The following is a 20,287-nucleotide window of genomic DNA, read 5'->3' on the forward strand; positions in this document are numbered from 1 at the left end:
ATGAATCTTGGTCATGAGAAACCTAAAATGACAAATAAGTTTATGGTGCAGCAAGAGAGTTTGGTTGGGTGTGAAGGATAATCTTTGTAGTCAATGAATAAATAAGATAATCAGTGGATAAACATTATGATGGGTCTTGTGTGGAATGATGCAGAGACTCATACTGGATAAAGAGTTGGATTTTGGAATGAATGTATTAGCAAGTTTGGATTAAGCAAGTGACCACTTAAGTTTTCTTTCTCTTTGTATACTAGCCCCTACTGCTTTTGACTGTCTTCCAAGAGTATTGCACTGAGCCTCATAGGAATCCTCCTCTTAATGAAAGAAGAAGAATATAAAGATAGAGGATTCAAAAGTCTGGTTCTTCTTGTCTTTTCTTGTGCACTTATTTATTTATTTTTTGTGGGGGATGAGATCAGTTGCATGCAAGGCAAGTGCTCTACCTGCTGTACTATCTCCCCAGGTCCCCCAAAATATTCTTTTTGTTTGGGGGCAATATCCAGCAGTGCTCAGAGGCTATTCCTGGCTCTGCATTCAAAAATCTCTCCGGGTGGATTCTGGGAACCATCTGGATGTCAAGAATTGAACCCGAATTGGCTGTGTGCAAGGCAAGCACCTTACCTATTGTACTATCTCTCTGGCCCCTCCTGTGCACTTTCATATTGTTATTTACCTCTACCAGATGGCAAACTTATGAGTCAGAAAGAAATTGATGTTTTAGATAGCCACATTATAGATGAGAAAACAGCAATTCGGTGCTATCAAGTAATAATCTCTCCCAGGTTTGAATCTTGAGCTACATTGTTGTTTCTCTATTCATTCAGCCTATCACTGAATTCCCTTCATTTTTTCCCTTTTATTATCTGTCTTCTTTTGCTTCTTTATACATCTATTGATTTTTGTAGCTGTCATCAACTAAAGCTGAAATTATCACACGGTTTTCTAAATTCCCTTGAATATGCCTCCTTATGTCTGCTCTGGCTTTCTAGACCTTGACAAAATGAATCCATGGGTGTTCCATTAATTTAGCAACTCCCATGAGTGTGGGCACAGAACCAAAGAGACCCTGGCATGTCTGGGACCAGAAGGGTTTCTTAGATATTTATTGATATTCTTGTATCACATGAACCTCCATTCTAATTCACAGCAGCTCTCAATATTTCCTTTCAGACTTTGGACCACTGTTTGTATTTGGTCATATGTATATTTATTTTTTCCTTACTGTTATACAGTCATTAAATATCAGGTCACAGAAATCTGTGACTGGTCAAACTGAATTTGTTTTCCCTGGGGATTCACTGAATTAGAGGCAGACTGGCTGTTGGGGAAATATATTTATACTTATATTATATGCTCACATTAAATTTCAGGTGTCCCCAAATCTCATGACAAATAAGTGCTGGTCTTTTTTAATTCTACATAAACTTTAAAATCTATAAAACAAATGTTAAAAATTGATAATAATAAATTAAGCCATATCAGTGAGAATACTGTCTCTTTTATAGCATCCAGTTTCATTGTATAAAATGACAAAATTGAGCTGGATTATTTTTTGTTTGTCATTCTTCTTTTCTAGAGTGTCTCTGGACTTAAGTTGACAAGGAACATGATTTTTCACTTTAATGATATAAAGTGTCAATTACATGGAAAACCCAGTCTTTCCTCCTTCCTCTCATAGAAGTTGTTTTGCTTGATATCGGTGATGCACCCAGGAGTTGGACTGATGTGGTCTCCTTCCTCTAGTTTCTACCTAGGCTTATCTGTGATGTAACTTTACTTCCAAATAAATATTTTTGATTAGGAGAGATTTATCCAGAGATTTATTCAGTTACTCCACCACGAGATTAGAGAAAGGATAAATTAAATTTCTAAATAGATAAGATCCTCCTTGTCACCCCAGTTCTACTATATTTGGGAGAGTTGACCATATCTGACAATACTTGGATACTGCTCCTATTTCTGCGATTTGGGTTCTCAGGGAATAATATATAGTGGTGAGGACTGAACTGGGGTCAGCCTCATGCAAAGCAAGTGTCTTGCCTCATATGCCATCTCTCTAACTCTCAGTTCTACTATTTATTTACAAATTAAAAAGTTAATGCTCAGTTGATGCTGAGTAAACTGTGCCATAATTGCTTATTTATGAGTTGTTCTTTCTTTCTCTCCCCCTCTCCCTCCTTTCCTTCTTTCTTTTTGCATTTTCTCATCTTTTTTTTATTTCTTTATTGCTTAGGGACCACGCCTGGCAGTACTCAGGGCTACTCCCAACTCAGTGGTCAGGGGTTCCTCCCAGTGGAACTCAGGTGACCATGTGATACCAAGAATGGGCTCCTGCATGCAAAACATGCCCTCTAGCCCTTTGAGCCATATCCTAGCCTATGGATTAGACTTTTCTAGACAGATGTATATCCATTAGTTTTTACCTTTCTTTACTAAGACTCTTCAATTGTCCAACACAGTTAAACCTTTCACTTTACTTTAGAAAATAAGCAGAAACTCAGGAGAGGAGTCATTCTAGCATGTTCTCTGACTACACAATGGGTTCTATATTGTAGTCTCTTTTGTCTGTCAAATGCATGGGCTCTATGTTTGGTCATATGTTAACCAGATATCCTCAGCATATTTGCTCTGATTCCTTTGTAAGCCTCTAGATCACACCCTATAAGGATATTCCTCCTTTTTTTAACCTTTGATAGACATAGGAAAATTATTTCCTGGTGAGAAATCAGGTGCTTGTAAGAGTCAGCCTTTCAAAGAGGTATCTACTGTCAAAAGAGCTAATCGTCCAAATGACAGATACACATGGTTGACTTCCCTCTTTATGTTGCCTTGATTGAGACAAGATGAGCGTGCTGCTGGCCTTAGCAATGGGGAATTCTGTTAGAACAACATCCTCAGGGAATAGCTTTTATCTGCTAAGTATGACAGTGCAGCAAATGTACACAAATCCCAGATCTCATGATCTAGCTCTGCAAATGCAGCAAGACTATGTAAGGCTGTGTCCTTGCTACAGTAGACAAGGTCAACTCGTCCTTAGTCCTTCAATGTCTGGTTTGCCCTTGCATGAGAAGGATTTATTTACCTTTTGTCATTTAACCTTGAAGGTCCCATCTCTCTCTGTTTTTCTCTAGAAGGAAGTAGATCACATTTTCATTTTTCTGACCTAGAGGGGGTTGAGGTACTAGGAATGCATCACTTGGCTACTGGTGCCCCTAATTTTGATTATTGGACTCCTACCTGCTGACATGATGGCCATCACCAATCAATCACATCATATACTGACAAGGAGCTTATGGAATGTTCCTCCATCTATGTATTCTTCACCCATCAAATTCTCAGAAGAAATGAGGATGTCATTGCAGAAGCCATTGCAATTCCCTCTAAAACATTAATTCTCAGTTTAAATCATAGCAATGGAAAGTGGTTTTGGAGAAAGGGGATGGGAATATCTGCTGGCAGATATGGGTTTTGTTTTTGAATAACAGAAATATTTTAGATTTAGATGCTGCTGCTGATTGTACATTGTTGTAAGAGTAAATTATTTTTAATGTTGCTTTTTACTTGTTAAGGTTGTTAAAATGGAAAATTTTATGTTATTTGGATTTTGTCTCCCAAAACTAAAAATATAACTTCAGAAGTTAGGTGATATTTAGTCCATCTCCTGAAAGGAATCATTATCACAGTACTATTTGATAATCCTCACATCTGTGCTATTTTGATGCCTGTTTATTTTAAGAAACAGCAGATAAATTGTTTGTTTTTATTTAGTGTGATCCCATGAAAAGTGCATCTGACCATAAAGGCCTTGGGTGGCCCCATGTGTTTGCTGTAAGGAAAGGCTTCGTGTTCTCAGTGGGACAGTTCAGAAGCAGGTTGGATGGCTAGCTCCTCTGTGTGTTCCATGGCTTGTGCAGAACACTTTGGTTCTGAGGTAGAAACCTCATTAAACAATACAATCCATATAGTTCTAGACCTTTGAAGTACCCAAAGAAGAATAAAAACCTTCAAATGTTTTGGCATTTGGGGAATAGATTCAAAGAAGTTGTGGTCTGTATGTATATAATGGAATACTGTGCAGCTTGAAGAAAGAACAAAATCAGGCAATTTGCAGCAACATGGATGAAACTAGAGTGAAAGCCAAGTGATAGTGCAACAGGTAGGGTGCTTGCCTTGTAGAGTCAGCCCTGTGCACAGGCAAGTGTAGCCCTGACACACTGCTCCCCAAAAAAGAAAGAATGATTCATATTCTCTCTTTCTCTCTCTCTCTTTCTCTCTCTCTCTCTCCTTCTCTCTCTCTTTAAAGATAACACAGTGGGACAGCTAAGTTAGTGGGGTAGGGGATGGGAGGTGGAGTACTGTTGAAAGGGAGGTGGATTAGAGATTAGGGTTCCTGGGGGAGAGGGAGGTGAAGACACTGGTGATGGGTGTGGCATGGGAATTTTGTGCATGAGAAACCATCATTAAACCCACCTTCTAACCCAATTAAAACATTTACATAGAATAAAAGGCAGACATAAAAAAAGATATAGTTATAGCTTAATGGCAGCCAAGAGAAAAAAAGAAATATCAAAAGCACAAGTAAGTGACAAAAGGCCATCACCCTTGTCCCGAGACAATTACAGGTGGGACTCATGGGTATAGCTTTTCCCTAATTTTAAGTATTTTATCACCTTTAAGTCCTAATGTTCACCTTTGCCGCAATACTTTTAAAATTTAATGATTATTCCCCCTTTGTAATCAGTTTCTTCTTTTTTGAAAAAAAAAATGGCCTAATTTATTGTGTTTAGTTAAAAGCACAACAAATCTGTATGTATAGATATAGTTCTTATATAAAGGATGTTACGGAACTCATATCTCCCACTGTCCTGTCCTCCCGTTGTTCATCGATTTTCTCGAGCAGGCCCAGTAATGTCTCCATTGGAGACTTTGTTGTTACTGTGTTTGGCATATAGAATATGTCACGGGTATATCGAATATGTCACGGGAAGCTTGCCAGGTTCTGCCGTGGGGGCGAGATACTCTCGGTAGCTTGCCAGGCTCTCCGAGAGGGGTGGAGGAATCGAACTCGGGTCAGTCATGTTGGCTGTGTGCAAGGCAAACACCATACCCGCTGTGCTATTGCTCCAGCCCAATAGGGCGTTTGCCTTCTTTGCGGCTGGCCCAGCCGACACGGCAAAAGCCTGGCAAGCTACCCGTGGCATATTCAATATGTCAGACACAGTAACAACAAGTCTCAAAATAAATACGTTACTGGGCCCGCTCAAGCAAATCGATGAACAACGGGAGGACAGTGCAGTGCTACAGTACAGACAGTGCATGTTAGCCTAAAATCAAGGTCTCCCTCCTGTTCCTAAGAACCCATCTGACATATCTCCCAACACACCATTATATTATACATATAATAATCAGAGTTAACAGTTACCCAGTGAGAAAGAAATATTTAGTTGACAGATAAAAGAATGATGATATTATTCTTGTATTTAAGGAGTTTATAGTGTAATTAATTGCCTATTGCTACCTACAGATTTTTATGACATGAAATATGTTAATCCTTCTCTCTATAATTTTGATATCAGGGATATGCTATCTAAATATTTCCAAATTTTGCATTATCTACTATGGAGAGAATTCAGAAAAATCATTGTCAGGAATGTACAAATTACAAATGATGAATTTATGATTCCAAGACTGTTGGAATTTTCAATTAGAAGAGCTTTAAAGTAGAAAGCACATACATTTAACAGGGTTTTTGAAATGATTTCTCTGTCACCATTCCATGAATATGTATAATGCATATGTCTATATATGTGTACAGTATGTGCAGTATATACATTAATCAATTTCTTCTATTTTATCTCCTTGATTAGTTTTCCTTTTAGCTTATTTGCTATCTCACTGACTTTTGGCATTTAGAGTTTGCCTTTGAATGTTGAGGATTGTCTAATTCTGATAATGAAGACTGGCATGCTTTGGTTTTGGACCAATTTTAAATCAAATCTAAATAGTTTGTAGAAATTATTAAATTTGTTCAGGTGTCAAAACAAATAGTTACTATGATTCCAAAGCTTGTGGAATCACAAGGCAGGCAAAATGTTCCTAGAACAACTGGAATCTTGGGTCAAGCTCATTCAGATCCTTTTAATGACTGGCATCAAGGTGGCAGAGTTTCTGGAATGACACAGACATACCACTCACCTTTTGTCCCTCTTGTTTGGATGGGACCATCTTCTTTTGCCTTAGTTTCTTTCAGATTTACTTAAAGTTACTTAGTTACTTAAAGTCTGGTGAAGATAGAAAATTGATGTTTGTAGATTCTCTTTTGTGCTGAGTTTACAATTACAATGAGAGTACATCATTGTACGTTATGTACAATATCTGTATACATCAAGGTGGGGGAAGTTAGCACCAGAACATGATTTTAGCCGCTATGCTTTGACTCTCCGGTATGCCCCGTTCCTGGACTTGGTGGCAAAACTTGTCTTTGCATTCCCCAGCTCTCCTCACAGAGAGTGACTCTGTTCAAATTACAGGGACTTTGTCATGTGTGCACAGATGTTGGGAAGTGAAGATTTAAAAGCCACTACTAGTGCTGTCAGTACATAAGTTTAAGAAATGTCCCTTGTAGGAAACTACTCATTGACAAAGCCTACCTTTTACATGCATTTTGGCTTTCTGTGATATTTCCCCGGAATTATTCATTTGAATTATGAACAAGAAGCAACTGTGAGGAAAGAGTTTGGCCTGAATTCTCACAGGTCCCAATTGGGGGTGGCGGGGGGGGGGGGGGTTGGGAGGGCTACATGCTAGGGGATGCAGAACCTGTAGAGTTTACATCCTCTCTAAAATATGACACTCTTAAAATTCGTAGCAGGTACCAAGACACTCAGGGAACAAAACTTCAGATTTTGGAGTTTTGACCCCCCTTGGCTCTAGCCAGCACTTCTTGGAAGAGCCAGATATTCTTCACCCCCAAGTCAGGTCCTGGTATTTAAAAAGTCCCCCTGGCTCCTGTGCGTGTCACAGTGACTTCGGCTCTGAAAATTAGATAAGTGAAACTAAGAAGTAACCCTCAGAGACATCATGTCCTGGGTACCAGGGAGGAGGACAGACAAACTTTTCTAGGTAATGAAGGCCTGGAGGTAACAGGGATCCTTATTAGTGTCAGCCAGATTCTGACTGTGCAGAAATGCCATAGGGGCTGGTTTTGTCTCCGGGTTTTGTTTTGTTTTGTTTTTTACTTGACTTTTCCTCCTTCCATCATCTCCTCACACTGTCTGCTGTCATATTTCCCACGACTTGTTTGTCTGGGGACTTTGTGACTTTTTTTAGGGACGGCTGTTAACCCTAAGTATCCCCCAAAAGACCTGTGATGCTGACTTTGGTTCTATAATAGCTCAGCGAGGAAAGTGCCCCGAGCTAACAGCAGAGCCTGATTGACAGATATCCTGGCCAGAAAGCCTCCTGTCCAACCCTGACCTGTGCTCAGAGTGACCAGGAATCAAATGCGTTTCCCTGGTGCCCTCCGAGGCCTTTACTGCCTTCTTACTAGCCTTCATTTAAGGCTTGGGAAAGGGGATACTTTATAAGATCCTCTAAAAACCCATTTCCACAGGAACCACCTCTGGCCTTTTTCTGTTTGGCACATTGTTTAGACAAAGAGGAGTTTGTGTGTATTGCTTCCCACCAGGCTCTCCTAAGTGGAAGCCTGGGATTTGCAACTTGGAATTTGTTTCTGCCCTCTAAATAAATGCCTTGTTGGACTGATTATTGACACAGTGCAGTTCCTCTCATCCTTAGAGCAGGGGGCTGACTGCTTTAGCCACAAGGGTACCTTCCCTTAATGCTATTATTGATATGAGTAATGGTGCTTCTACTTATGTACTAATTGAGTGGAGGGCAACCTCAACATTTTTCTGCTTCTCAGCATAGGTTATGGTGTGATTCATATCTAAATTTGATGTAAATTTTTACCCTTCCCATATATCTCCCAATCTCCTAAAATGGTTCATCTTTGAATGGATATGTGTTCTTGCATTTAAACCCAGGTCTCATGCATACATTGTACATGATTTTCTACTGAGCCAAATGCCCAAATAAAATTTAGGGGTGAGGGAAAGGTTCGGCCTTACTAGCACTTACTCAAAGCTTACTCTGGGCTCTCTGCTCAGGAATTACTCCTGGCAGTGCTCAGGGGTCCATATGCAGTTCCAAGGATCAAACTGGGGTTGATAGCATGGAAAGTAAGCGCCTTCCCACCTGTACTAATCTCTCCAGGCCTAAAATGTATAGTTTAAACTATAATCAACCTGTCATTTTACAAAAGAGAAAACAGTCTCTTTTCAAATAGCATTTCTCAACAGAGGCACTATTGACACGTTAGGTCTGATCATTCTGTGTCAGGTGTTGAGCCACATCCCTAGTGTCTGTCCTTTATAGAGCACATCATTTATTCTAAGTTGTGACCAACTAAATTGTCTTCAGAGTTTGCCAAATATTTCCTGGTTGAGAACCACTGATCTAGAGGCCCACAGCAGGGTCATGACAGAGGTAGGTAGAGGGTCCAGGAGTTCTGACTCCCAGACCCACCTTTCTCAGGTGGGGTGACATTCTTGAACTTAAAGCCTGTCCCGAGCTTGCAGTCCTGGCCAAGAGCATACCTACAGTTCTCCAGTGAGATAAGAGGACTCGGGAGGCCAACAAAGCAGGACCAAGAAGAATTTTTGTGGCATTTTGTGGCACGTGTGGCACCTCGCTTCCCTCTCTGCAATCTTCTATTAACAGAATCTGACTCAGCAGTTCATTCATTCAGCACCTCTAAGTGAAATTCTCCCATAAAATGTCTTTGTTCTGGGGCTGGAGCGATATCACAGTGGGTAGGGTGTTTGCCTTGCACTCGGCCAAGCCAGGTTTGTTACCTAGCATCCTGTATAGTCCCCTAAGCACCACTAGGAGTAATTCTTGAATGCAGAGCCAGAAGTAACCCCTGTGCATCACTGGGTGTGACCCAAAAAGAAAACAAACAAACAAACAAACAAAAATGTGAATGAAAGAAGCAGAGAACTGCTGCTCTCTGTGTGCCATCCATTCATACCTCCATATATGAATGTAGGGGAATGAGCCCCATTGCCGAGCCTCATCCCATGAATGAGCACTACCCAGTCCCAGCTGGGGGGTGTGAGTTGGCAGTGACTCCATCCTCCTGTGGAAGTCCCAATTCACAGCAGTTCTTTGGCAGCCTTTCCAAGCTGTAACAGACATCAATTTATTCAGGGCTTTGTACTGTCTCCTTTAAATCTGTGTCCCTTTTCTCTTCTGGCCATAGGCTTAGGGAACCCATGTAACACTAAATGTGAAGAATATGGCAGGTAATAAGTGTCCCGGGGTATTGTCACTTTCTGATGGAGGAGGAGAAATGTAATTACCAGGGATTTCATAGGTGAGAGATCAGAACTTTTCATGCTGGGCCTGATTCTGGGGTCTGGTATGAACTTGGGTTTCTGCTGAATAAAGAGAAGTGAATTCCACTGTTGGGGGTCTGGATGGAAACTGTTTTTGCCTTTATTTACTGAGCTCAGTTCTGACTAGAAGGCTCCAGAGAGCAGGTCTCAGGTGCCTTTCCTCTAAAGGCAGGATTATATCGAATGGCTGTACTCACAGGCAAAACAAATTTTTTACTCAACACTCTGGGTCTTTTGTTTAAATTATGCAAGAAATTCCCAAATAGAAACCAAACTTCTGCGTGAAATTACTTTTAGGTAGCTAAATAGTCTCTAAGAACAGAGTTAATGAACTGAGAGAAATTGTGCTCTGGTTATGTTGCTAGAAATTGTGCTTTTATTCTCATAAATCATTGCCTTGAAGAAAAGTTCTTTCTAAACTTTTCCTGTCCTATTTCATTTTTTTAATTCTTTGAATGAACAGTAGGGTATTCTCTGTGTTTTTGAGTTATTTCCTTCCTAGTCACCTGGTCATAATCCAAAGGGAAAAACAAATTAGATTGCTTCTGTGAGCTGTATTTCACTGTTGTTTACATGTGGACCACAATGCTCCATTTTCCACCAAAGAAAGAACATTCTGAAAACTTTGCTGTCTCTCTCTCTCTCTCTCTCTCTCTCTCACACACACACACACACACACACACTCTTAGTATTTAGTTCTATTATTTTTTTCCCTAGAGAAAAATAACAAATCAAGTCAGAGGGAGCCGCCATTTTCTCTACACTCTGTGTTTCTCACAGTGACCCTCTTCCCTCTTTAACACTCAGTTGTGGTGGCCCCATCCATGGAATGAGCAGACCTTGTGATACAAGGAAGGAACTCAGTCCCTACCAGTTTCCCCTTTGGTAAAACAGGGACAAGAGCTGTCTCTGTGACATTGGCACTACCCTGAAGTTTTGAGCACCACCTTAGTAACTGCAGGGGATAGAACATTGGCTTTTGTCAAAGAATATTCCACCTTACCAGGTCCATGCTCCTAATAGACCTGTCCAATATTTCCTAGTAAGTGGTCCCTTTTCACTTCACCAGGTCCATTTTCTCATGTACCAAGAGGATGTCAACACTAGAGTTGCCTTTTTCCTCCTCTGCGCTCAGGAGAGCCCGTACCTGAAGCTGGGAGAGGAGGAAGATGCCAGGGGGATAACCACAGGGATATGGGTCAGTGTCCCAACAGGACAAAACCCACCATACTTAAATAGGGTGCTTTGAGAAGAGTGAAATAAGGGGCTGTTTCCAAAAGTATCAAAAGGGTGTAGAAAAGACAAAGAGCACGAGCCCAGGCACGAGCCCAGGGCTAGTCAGAGCAGCACTGGGATCCCCTAGACCTGAGAGATGACAGGGAAGGAGCAGTTTCTGAGCCAGGAGAAGCAGTGCATGACTTGATCCAGCTGGGCCTCCTCCCCAGCTCCTAACAGTGTGGAAAAGGATGGAGAGTGGGTGTACCTGGAAGGCAGGGAGGAGAATTGGCCCAGTGTGCACCAGAATAATTCTTTCAGAGTCCTCCTCACTACTAAGGCTAACAGGCAGCCTTACTTTCATTCCTGCTGCTCCTCTTTGCTCTAGGATGGCTTCTCCCTCCCAATTCTGCCTCACCATTTCTTCTCCATTCCATTTGTTGCCCTCAGTCCTTTCTCTGTCCACACTGGACTGATACATGGGAAAGTGAAGTGTATGTCAAACCCTTTCTTTTGTTGCTAACAGCCTGGTTTTTGTTCTACCTTAGTATGACACTGACCTGGGACAAAGGTTTACCCTAAGCTCATTGAATCCTTTTCCCTCAGGGAAGACCATATTTCTCAGACTGAGCTGAACCAATCCTGGTAGCCTGAGATGCCAAGAACATGGAGGTGACTTGGTTCAATGGCCTGACTAGTCTGCTTACTTGAGATTCCACACACAAGGAGATATGAGACCACACAGCCTTCAGTTAGCAACCCTTACAGTCCTCTTAAGTTATTGTTGGAATTTTTTTTTCTGACTTAACTGTTGATACCCAAGAGAGTTGGGTCTTTATCAGGTTCTCAACCTCTCAGTTATTGATTAAAATTTGCCCTTGATCATAATAGATTTGTGTTTTATTATAAATTTATTGTAGAACATTAAATTAATGAAAATGGATGGATTGATAAATATGTTTGTGTGTGTTTGTTTTAAAGTGGGTCCCTATCCCCAGAACCATCTCTTTGCTCTCCTTGACCTAAATTTGATGGATAGTTTCTGTTTGTATGATTATTGTTTGGGGTGATCTTCCCAAGGAGTGCTTAGCATTCAACACTTTGTTCCTTGGTGGAAGTCACTAAATGAAGAGAAAGAAGACATGAATTCTACTTGTAATTGTGGAGCAATGCTCTATTTCTTTGGGCCCTAGTTAACTTGTCTGTTAACAACAACAACAACAACAACAACAACAAAAATGCAGTAAGTACCAGTTACTCTTGAAGTGAACAAAGTGAAGTAATGTAGCCATTTTGCTAGAACCAGGCCCAACTGTTCATTCTAAGAAACTGCAAAGAATTGAGCAAAGACTTTTATGACCTCTGGAAACTAGACACGCCGGAAGGGTGCTAAATTTCATGTGCTGTAATCCTGTCTCTAATCCTATCCGACACGTCTGCTGAGTGATTAGCAGGTCCTCTTAATGGCGGGTGAGACAAGCTGTGAATTTACCGTGCAGAGACCTACCACAAGGGTCATTGCATTTGTCGACCTGTCAATAAACTACACACTAAAGATTTGAATAATAGAGCACAACGGTTTCAAAGGACTTGTTACAATCTATCGAGTCAATAACTCACAACTTAAAAAAAAATCCCTGAATACAAATTTACACAATTTTGAGTTGTTTTACAACTTATCAGGCCATTAATCTAAATTTTTAAAAGTCCCTTAATATACTTAATCATAGCCTGTGCTTTTAAAGTGCTGAAATATGTTTTGGCATGCTGAACCACAGTAGCACAAGTTAAAAATGACTTTAGGGAACACCATAAAACTTGCCAAAGCAACCATAAGTACATTTAGCTTGAGGTCTATTTTGTGTATAACTTATGTGCAGTAGATTTGACTTGATCTAGGAATTTTTCATTTGTCCTCTTGCCTTATCTTCCTAAGTGGGCAACTGTGATAGAGAGGAAAATATGGACTACCTGTAGCCTGAGTTGGAATTGAACTAGTTTCTGCTACTTCCAATGATACCTTAAGGAAGCCTTGTACTCCACTGAACCTATTTCTTAAAGAACCCCCACCCAATAAAGGGGAGGGTCTCACTTCTATGGGTAGCTGGACCCAGAGAAGGGAGAGGAAGGCCAGTAAGAGATGCTTCTTGAACTGAAACCATAGGCAAGAGTTGACACTGAACATGAGTTTATAGCATTCTCCATTAATCCAGCTAAATCTAAGTGCCCACACCCACTCTCATTCATAATATAGGGAGATCCAGAGTTCATCATATTTTTTTATCTATTTCTTTTGTAACTTCAACACATACACAATACGCAGCATAGCTCTACCCTTTCCACCCACAATAATATTAAGAACTGAGGTCAGAATCCCAGACAGCTACTTGGAAAACATTTCTGACCCCATATCTTTCACTTCCTATCTCTTATTTACCTTCATATCCTTATCAGAATCTTTATATGAAATATCTCACTTTTGAATACATCCTTCTTACTATTGAGCTTCCAGATTAAAATTTTACTGATTTTGTAGATTTGAACTTCAACTGGTTGTGAGGGGCACCAATGATATCAGTATTATTGGCATGGGAAATATAAGGACAAAGAAGATACAGGTGCTCTTTTAAGGATTACATGGTTTTAACCAATCAGAAATGAGTGTTTTGCTTGGAGCATAGTGACCTTATGGAACTGCTAAGTCTGCAAACCAACTTGAGTTTTGACAGTCTGTCTCAGCTGCCACCATCATGTCCCCATCAACCCCTAAGCTTGACCTTATGGGAAAACTCATTCTAGTCTCATTTTCTCCAACTTTATAGACAAATGTTTCTTATCATGTGTGAGCATTTATTAAATCATCTTGTTCTCAGTGGAGCTCACTAGAGCCCTTTCTAATGCTACTCTTGCCATCTGGACTGTGTTATAGGTGGGTAGTATTGTAATAAGATCTTCTGGTACCTAAATGGCCTTCGAGATGGATCTGGGTTACATCATCGTCCTCATTTTTAGTCAGTGATAGAAGAACTGGCTGGAAGGTTGCCAATTACCCTATGCCAAAAGGATGCTTTTATATTTTTTATGCCCCATCCAGTGAGCATTACATTTTTAGTGACTGGTTTATTTTAAAATATCTTCTTCAAATTCCAAATCATTCTGAATTCCTGAATTAGACACTTTTGGAGGCAGCCCCAGCAGTCCGGGTTACCAGTGCAGTAGCCATTTTTAGATGAAATGATCCTAAGTATTTTGATTTTAAGAACTGTTTTCCACATGAAATATTGACCATCTTACCCAACTATACATGTTTTATTCTGGAAATTGTTACATGAAAGCCTTTAACATTATCATCAAATACAGTCTAGTATATGCATAGTATATTCAGGCTCATACACATGTTATTTTAGAATCAGGATCATGCACTGTGGAAGTAAAAATAGTCTGAGGGCCTTTGTTACTTCTTTTGTCGATCTTTTCATAAGTGTAATTTTAATAAGATTCTGCATGGTTGTTTACATGTGTTAACCTCTTCAAAGAAAAGAACCTATAGAAAGAGTTGGGGATTTTGCTGTGGAAAGTGTATGTGAAGTGTATGCCCTTGCAAAGCATTTGGGGGAAAAACTGCACTGTAGCACTGTGCTTCCATTGTTCATCGATTTGCTCGAGCGGGCCCAGTAATGTCTCCATTGTGAGACTTGTTGTTACTGTGTTTACCATATTGAATATATCACGGGTAGCTTGCCAGGCTTTGCCGTGCGGGCGAGATACTCTCAGTAGTTTGCCAGGCTCTCCGAGAAGGGTGGAGGAATCCAACTCGGGTCGTGTGCAAGGCAAACGTCCCACCCGCTGTGCTATCGCTCCAGAACTAAATTAAACTTGGGCTGCTTTTAGAAGAAAATTTCCTTGATCTTTTGATCTTTCCTAAGATAAACCCTCATTTTATTCCACTTTAGAACTCAAGAGTTTTCTTCAACTAGATCTATGGAATGGAACCAGAAGCCTGTTCTTCTTTGACAGCACAAAACATTCTTTCTTCAGCTACCAGAATCTTTAAAAATTAATCAGTCTGTCATTTTCCCAGGATATAATAGTTGCATCAATTGTGGTTTTGATTCACCCTGGAGTCTGGAGGATGAGGATCATGAAGTTGAAGCCAGCATACCTCCCAAGCAGAGTTTCTCCTAGTGTGAGGACCAGTTGAGCAGCTGGAACTTGTTTGAAATGCAAGTTGCTGGGCCCCTCCTCAGACCTCCTGAATCAGACACTTTGGGAGGCAGCCCCAGCAGTCTGGGTTACAAAGAGTTTGAGTCATTTGCTGCTCATGACTAAGAAAATATGAGCTTTCCCTTGCATGCTGTATAAAGTCAATTCCTGGAAGCCTGTGATTATTTAAACAAAAATATGCCAAGGGAGACCTGACTAGGTGAACAATTGCCTCATCAAAATTTCAGAAGTAAAGGACATCTCTCTCTCTGATAAAAACCGTGACAGAAATGTCTACTAGGAGAGCTAATCTGTGATCCTGGGGATAGAGGCATTAATGCTGCTATTTCTACTCTACTGATAGAAAGAGATCTCTTTCTCTCAGGCAGTATCCATGCTACCACAGAAAAGTCTCTCCTCGAGGAGAGCCATCCACAGCCTATGGCTTGATGCATAAGCCAAGCAGGCTTAGGATTCTAAGGCAGAGTGCTTACTCTTTCCTTGAATGCAAATGTTTCTGGCACACTTTGCCTTCCCAATCAGGCATTTTAATAAATATTTATTGGTTGGCTGGCTAATTCATTCTGCTCCTCGTTTACATGGCTGCTACAAATACCAAATGCACACACCTAGACGCTTCACTCCACCAGTGGATTTCAGCCCTTCTAAAGCCAGCTGACTGGCATTGCTGGTGGTCGGTAACCACTGATCTCCACCATCCTTCCAGAAGACTCCTTGAACAAGTGGTCATCACATTTTAAAATACAACATTAGAAAAAAAAACACCAAAAGAAAAGTTGTTGAAATCGTGACCCCCGAGCAGTGTTCCAGTGCAGAACAATGGGAACTTCCTAGCTGCTGGCTTGCTTTGTCCTTCAGTGGTTCCCCATTGTTGAATTCAGTCTGCATGATTCAGTTCGCTAAAGAGGTCCCTCCCTAAGCTTATATCCGCCTATTTTTTTTTCCAGCAGGATTTCTTATCCCTCTTCCACCCAGCCCTGCCTAAACTCCAGTAAGAGTCTGTTTCATGCAGCACTCACGGGGCAATTCCCATGTGCCAGGTTCTTTGCTGGACCTCTGCATGCAGTGTGTCTTGTAGTTCCCCCGCATGCCCTGCCTTCAGGTGGATGCACTATTTCCTGCTTCACCATACAGAGGTGGGAACTGAGACAGAAAAATCAGGAATCTTGATCCAAAGTCCCATGTCCTTTTAAGCACTCAAGCATCCATCAGCCCTGAATGGCACACGCCACACTTTTGCCACACTCTCTCCCTGCTTTATGTGCCCTTCTCAAATCCTTTTTTTTTTCTTTTTGGGTCACACCCAGCAATGCTCAGGGGTTACTCCTGGCTGTATACTCAGGAATCACTCCTGGCGGTGCTGGGGGACCATATGGGATGCTGGGAATCAAACCCGGGTTGGCTGCGTGCAAGGCAAACACCCTACCCGCTGTGCTATCGCTTCAGCCCCTCTCGAATCCTTTTGTAAGTCTCATTTTCTCATCTTCACGAAGCCCTTCCTGATAGCTGGTTCCCTCATGGAAATGCTCCATTTGGTTCCTCAGTGCACCCCAATTTAAGCTCTTTTGTGCCACTGTTCCATTTTTCTCTGTCTTTGTCTCAGTCTCTGGCAGACAGCTGTAAATTTTTAAGTAGTCTATTACCCACTTTGGTTGGTGCCTGTCACAGTCTGAAGTAATCAGCCGATGCTAGCAAAATGAATGGGTGGAGACTTCTGATTCCTGACCTGGATATTTGTCCAGGAGGTCATTTGGGGACATGGCTAGCAGTCTGGGAAAGTCTATGGCCAGTCCATGCACCTCAGGCAAGGGTTTATTCTAAGGTTCTTAAGTTAAAACAGGGGTAAATTCAACTGTACCCTGATTCAGAGATAAGTACTCAAGCTCTTTGGAAATGCAAAGAGCATGTCTTGCCATTTACCTGCAAAACAAGGTAAAACTATCCAATAAAAGATGGAGCATTCATCCCAGCACATGATAAATATTTCTGACATTCCCTTCAGACACAGTGTACTAGGGAGGCTTTTAAATTCTCAAAGGCAGGCATCTAGCTTATTGACCAAGTGCCTTTCATTAAAGGCTGCCACTCAGCCAGGGCTTATGCTTTGGCTGCCAAGACTCCCCCACAGTCTCAGTCTTCCAGGCAAAAAGGATTAGCATTACAGGAATACAGGGGGATACTTTAATTTATTGGTTTTAGTTGGCAGGGTGTGGGAGGGAGGTTGGTGACTTGCCTCGCAGTGCTCTGGGCTACTCCCGACTTGGTACTCAGGGGTCACTACCCGTAATCATGTGGTGTGAGGGATGAATCCTGGACCTCCCATATGTGAAACATGTGCTTCAGCTTCATCCCTTTGAGACTTCTTCCTGGCTCTGAATTCTTAGAAACTCCTATCATAAGCACATAGGAGAAGACTGCAATTAGGACAATGGCACATTTTCTTGATTCATCTCTCTTTAACCCCATCTGATTTTACAAACACACACACACACACACACACACACACACACACAAACACACACACATTTTTAAAAGAAAATAAAGAGCCAGAGAAGGAGCACAATGGTTAAGGTACTTGCCTTGCAATCAGTCAACACTGTATATGATACCCTAAGCACTGGCAGAAATGATCTCTGAGCTCAGAGCCACACATAAGGCCTGAGCACTGCTGGGTTTGCCTGGAGGAGAAGAGGGAGGAAGAGGAAGAGAGGGACAAAGAAAAGGAGGAAATAAATCCTTCATATAATTCTCCATGTTTGATTTTACCATTCTTCCCTGAAATTGTATCCTGCTACTAGAAAGGGTTTCTCTGCCAAAGTAGAGAGTCCATTAAGGAAATTAGAGGGGGGTCAGTTGCATGCATCTGGCCAGAGGTGACAGGAGTGTCTCATTAACATTTGCTCCTTTAGCCCAGCTGGACTTCCTTCTTCCCATCTGCTTATCAGCAGAGAGGTTCTTCTCCTCCTTGGTTGCCCTAGTTTATCCAAGGAAACAAGTATGGGGTTTTTTGGAGCAATGCTGAGAATTACAGTTGCTTTCAAGTTCCAAGCCCCAAATCTGAAAATAAAATCATCTGAAATCCCAATACCACTCTTCCCCTTTGGATTTATGAGTGGATCTGACTGCTTCTCCTTCTCTAGCTCCAGGGAATCCTTGTGCCTTCCCCACTGGCCTATATAATGTGTGCCTCATCCAGGTTTGATGGGCTTGGTCCAATGTATTCTTGAGGTGTGGCAGTCTTTGGAGGGACAAATAAAGGAGGAATTGGGGTGACTGTGGTTAGTGTTGTTATTATCATGCTTTCACTTCTTTCTTCCTTGCTTGCTTTTTCTTGCTTACTTCTTTCTTTCCCTCCCTCCCTCCCTCCCTCCCTCCTTCCCTCTCCCTCCCTCCTTCCCTCCCTCCCTCCCTCCCTCCCTCCCTCCTTCCTCCCTCCCTCCCTCCCTCCCTCCCTCCCTCCCTCCCTCCCTCCTTCCTCCCTCCCTCTCTTCCCTCCCTCCTTCCTTCCCTCTCCCTCCCTCCTTCCCTCCCTCCCTCCCTCCCTCCCTCCCTCCCTCCTTCCTTCCTTCCTTCCTTCCTTCCTTCCTTCCTCCTTTCCTCTGTTTCTTATTTCTGGGGTGAAAATCTCCAAGACTTATCAAGCAAGGTTCTGGAGATTTGGGAACAAGACACCAGCAGTGATGTTATTTTTCTTTTGTTAAATTATGAGTTGGTCACAAGAATGCAGTATGACAATCCAGCTTACATGGTGAATTTCATTGAAAGTCATATTTACCTCATCTTCTATCTTAGCTAAGAGATTTCCAGATTTCAGTCTTTTGGGCTAGGGAATAATGTGGGGATTAAGGCACTTCCCTTACATCCTGCTGGCCCTGGCTTGATCCCAGACACCATCTATGGCTCATTGATCACTGTCAGGGGTTGTTCATGGCACAGACGCAGATATAGCCCTTGCACACCACTGAGTGTGGCCACAAATGACGCTGGATCTTTGGGGGTGGGTGGGTGTTTGTTTGTTTTGTTTGGGGGCCATATCTGGCATCACTTAAGGTTACTGGCTCTGCACTCAGGAATTACTTCTAGCAGTATTTGGGGGGAAGTTATAGGATGCAGGCATCAAACCTGGTTTGGCTGCATGCAAGGCAAGCACCCCACTGGCTGTACTATATCTCCCTTTAGTGCCAGATGTTCAATTGTTGAACTAAAGACCTCTCAGAGGTTTTACTTCCCTTGGGCAATTCCTTCCTCTTTTCTTGAGCTAAGGTTTCAGAATCCTAGCTGTAGACACAGCCTGGTCTTGCAGAGTGTATGCTCATGGCTTTTCTTGGTGAGGGCTGCCCAGCTCTGCATCAAACCCAACCATTCAAGAGGTCCTGAGAAAACCTTCTTTCCCACCACCGGGGGCTCTCTTGTAGGGATAGGAAGGACCTATCCCCCTAACCTGAGGTTGACTCAGGAAGCACTAAGACCCAGAGCTGACAGTGAGACCCCTACATTCTGTTCGGGTTGTTCATATCTAGTGGTACCAGGAGCATATTATCACACCACAGGAGACGGGAGGCACACACATCTCATAGAATTTGGAAGAAGTATAGACAGTGCCTTTGAAGAAGTAGTTTTATAATAAAAATAGATGAAAGCCAAAAAAGCCTAATTATTATATAGACAGTTTGTTGTTGTTGTTATTGTTGTTTTCAATAACTGGGATATTTTTTCTGTTGCTTTACAAAATTCCGGGGTGGATCTTTTAGTTAGTATTTCTAGCAAGTCATCTGACTCAGTTATTTCGTCTTTCTTTTTTTTTCTTTTGCATTATTTTGGGTCACACCCGGTAATGCAGAGGTGTTACTCCTGGCTCTGCACTCAGGAATTGCTCCTGGCTGTTCTCAGGGGACTATATGGGATGCTGGGAATCAAACCCAGGTCGGCCGCCTGCAAGGCAAACGCCCTGCCCGCTGTACTATCGCTCCAGCCCTATTCCACTTTTCAGAGTTCTGGGAGTTCTTTATCCAATACATAAATTAAGCAGTGGAATATTGAAATTCTCAGACTCAAGGAGAACCTGGGAATGAGGTGGAGAAGACACCTAGGCCAGTGTCCTGTTAGCAAGTTGCAGTTTTCAGATTTATGATGAATCGGCCTCTGAAAAAGAAAGCCACTTTCCTCTACCCCGCTGCTTTCCAAGCCACCAGCATTTGTTCGGGGACAGACCAGTCCCCATCAGCACAGGCAGCATTCAAGTGTTCACCATTTAATGACAGATCTATTATTTTATTCTTTAGTTGTAACACATGAATGAACTCCAGTCATAAAGGGGCCCTTTGTTTACAGAAAGTGCCAAGTCCAAACGGAGTACATCTGAAAGAGTTCTAATTTCAGGAGTACCTGCT

At 41.9% G+C, this 20,287-nt stretch overlaps 1 protein-coding gene across 2 annotated transcripts in view; it reads left to right on the top strand.

Annotated features, from left to right (window-relative positions):
* The window catches only part of KIF26B (kinesin family member 26B), a 510,214-nt gene that overhangs the window by 384,595 nt on the left and 105,332 nt on the right, over positions 1-20,287 (top strand). The window lies entirely within an intron of this gene.

Source organism: Sorex fumeus, unplaced genomic scaffold (genome assembly GCF_029834395.1).
Source record: "Sorex fumeus unplaced genomic scaffold, SorFum_2.1 ptg000007l, whole genome shotgun sequence".
NCBI lineage: Eukaryota > Metazoa > Chordata > Mammalia > Eulipotyphla > Soricidae > Sorex > Sorex fumeus.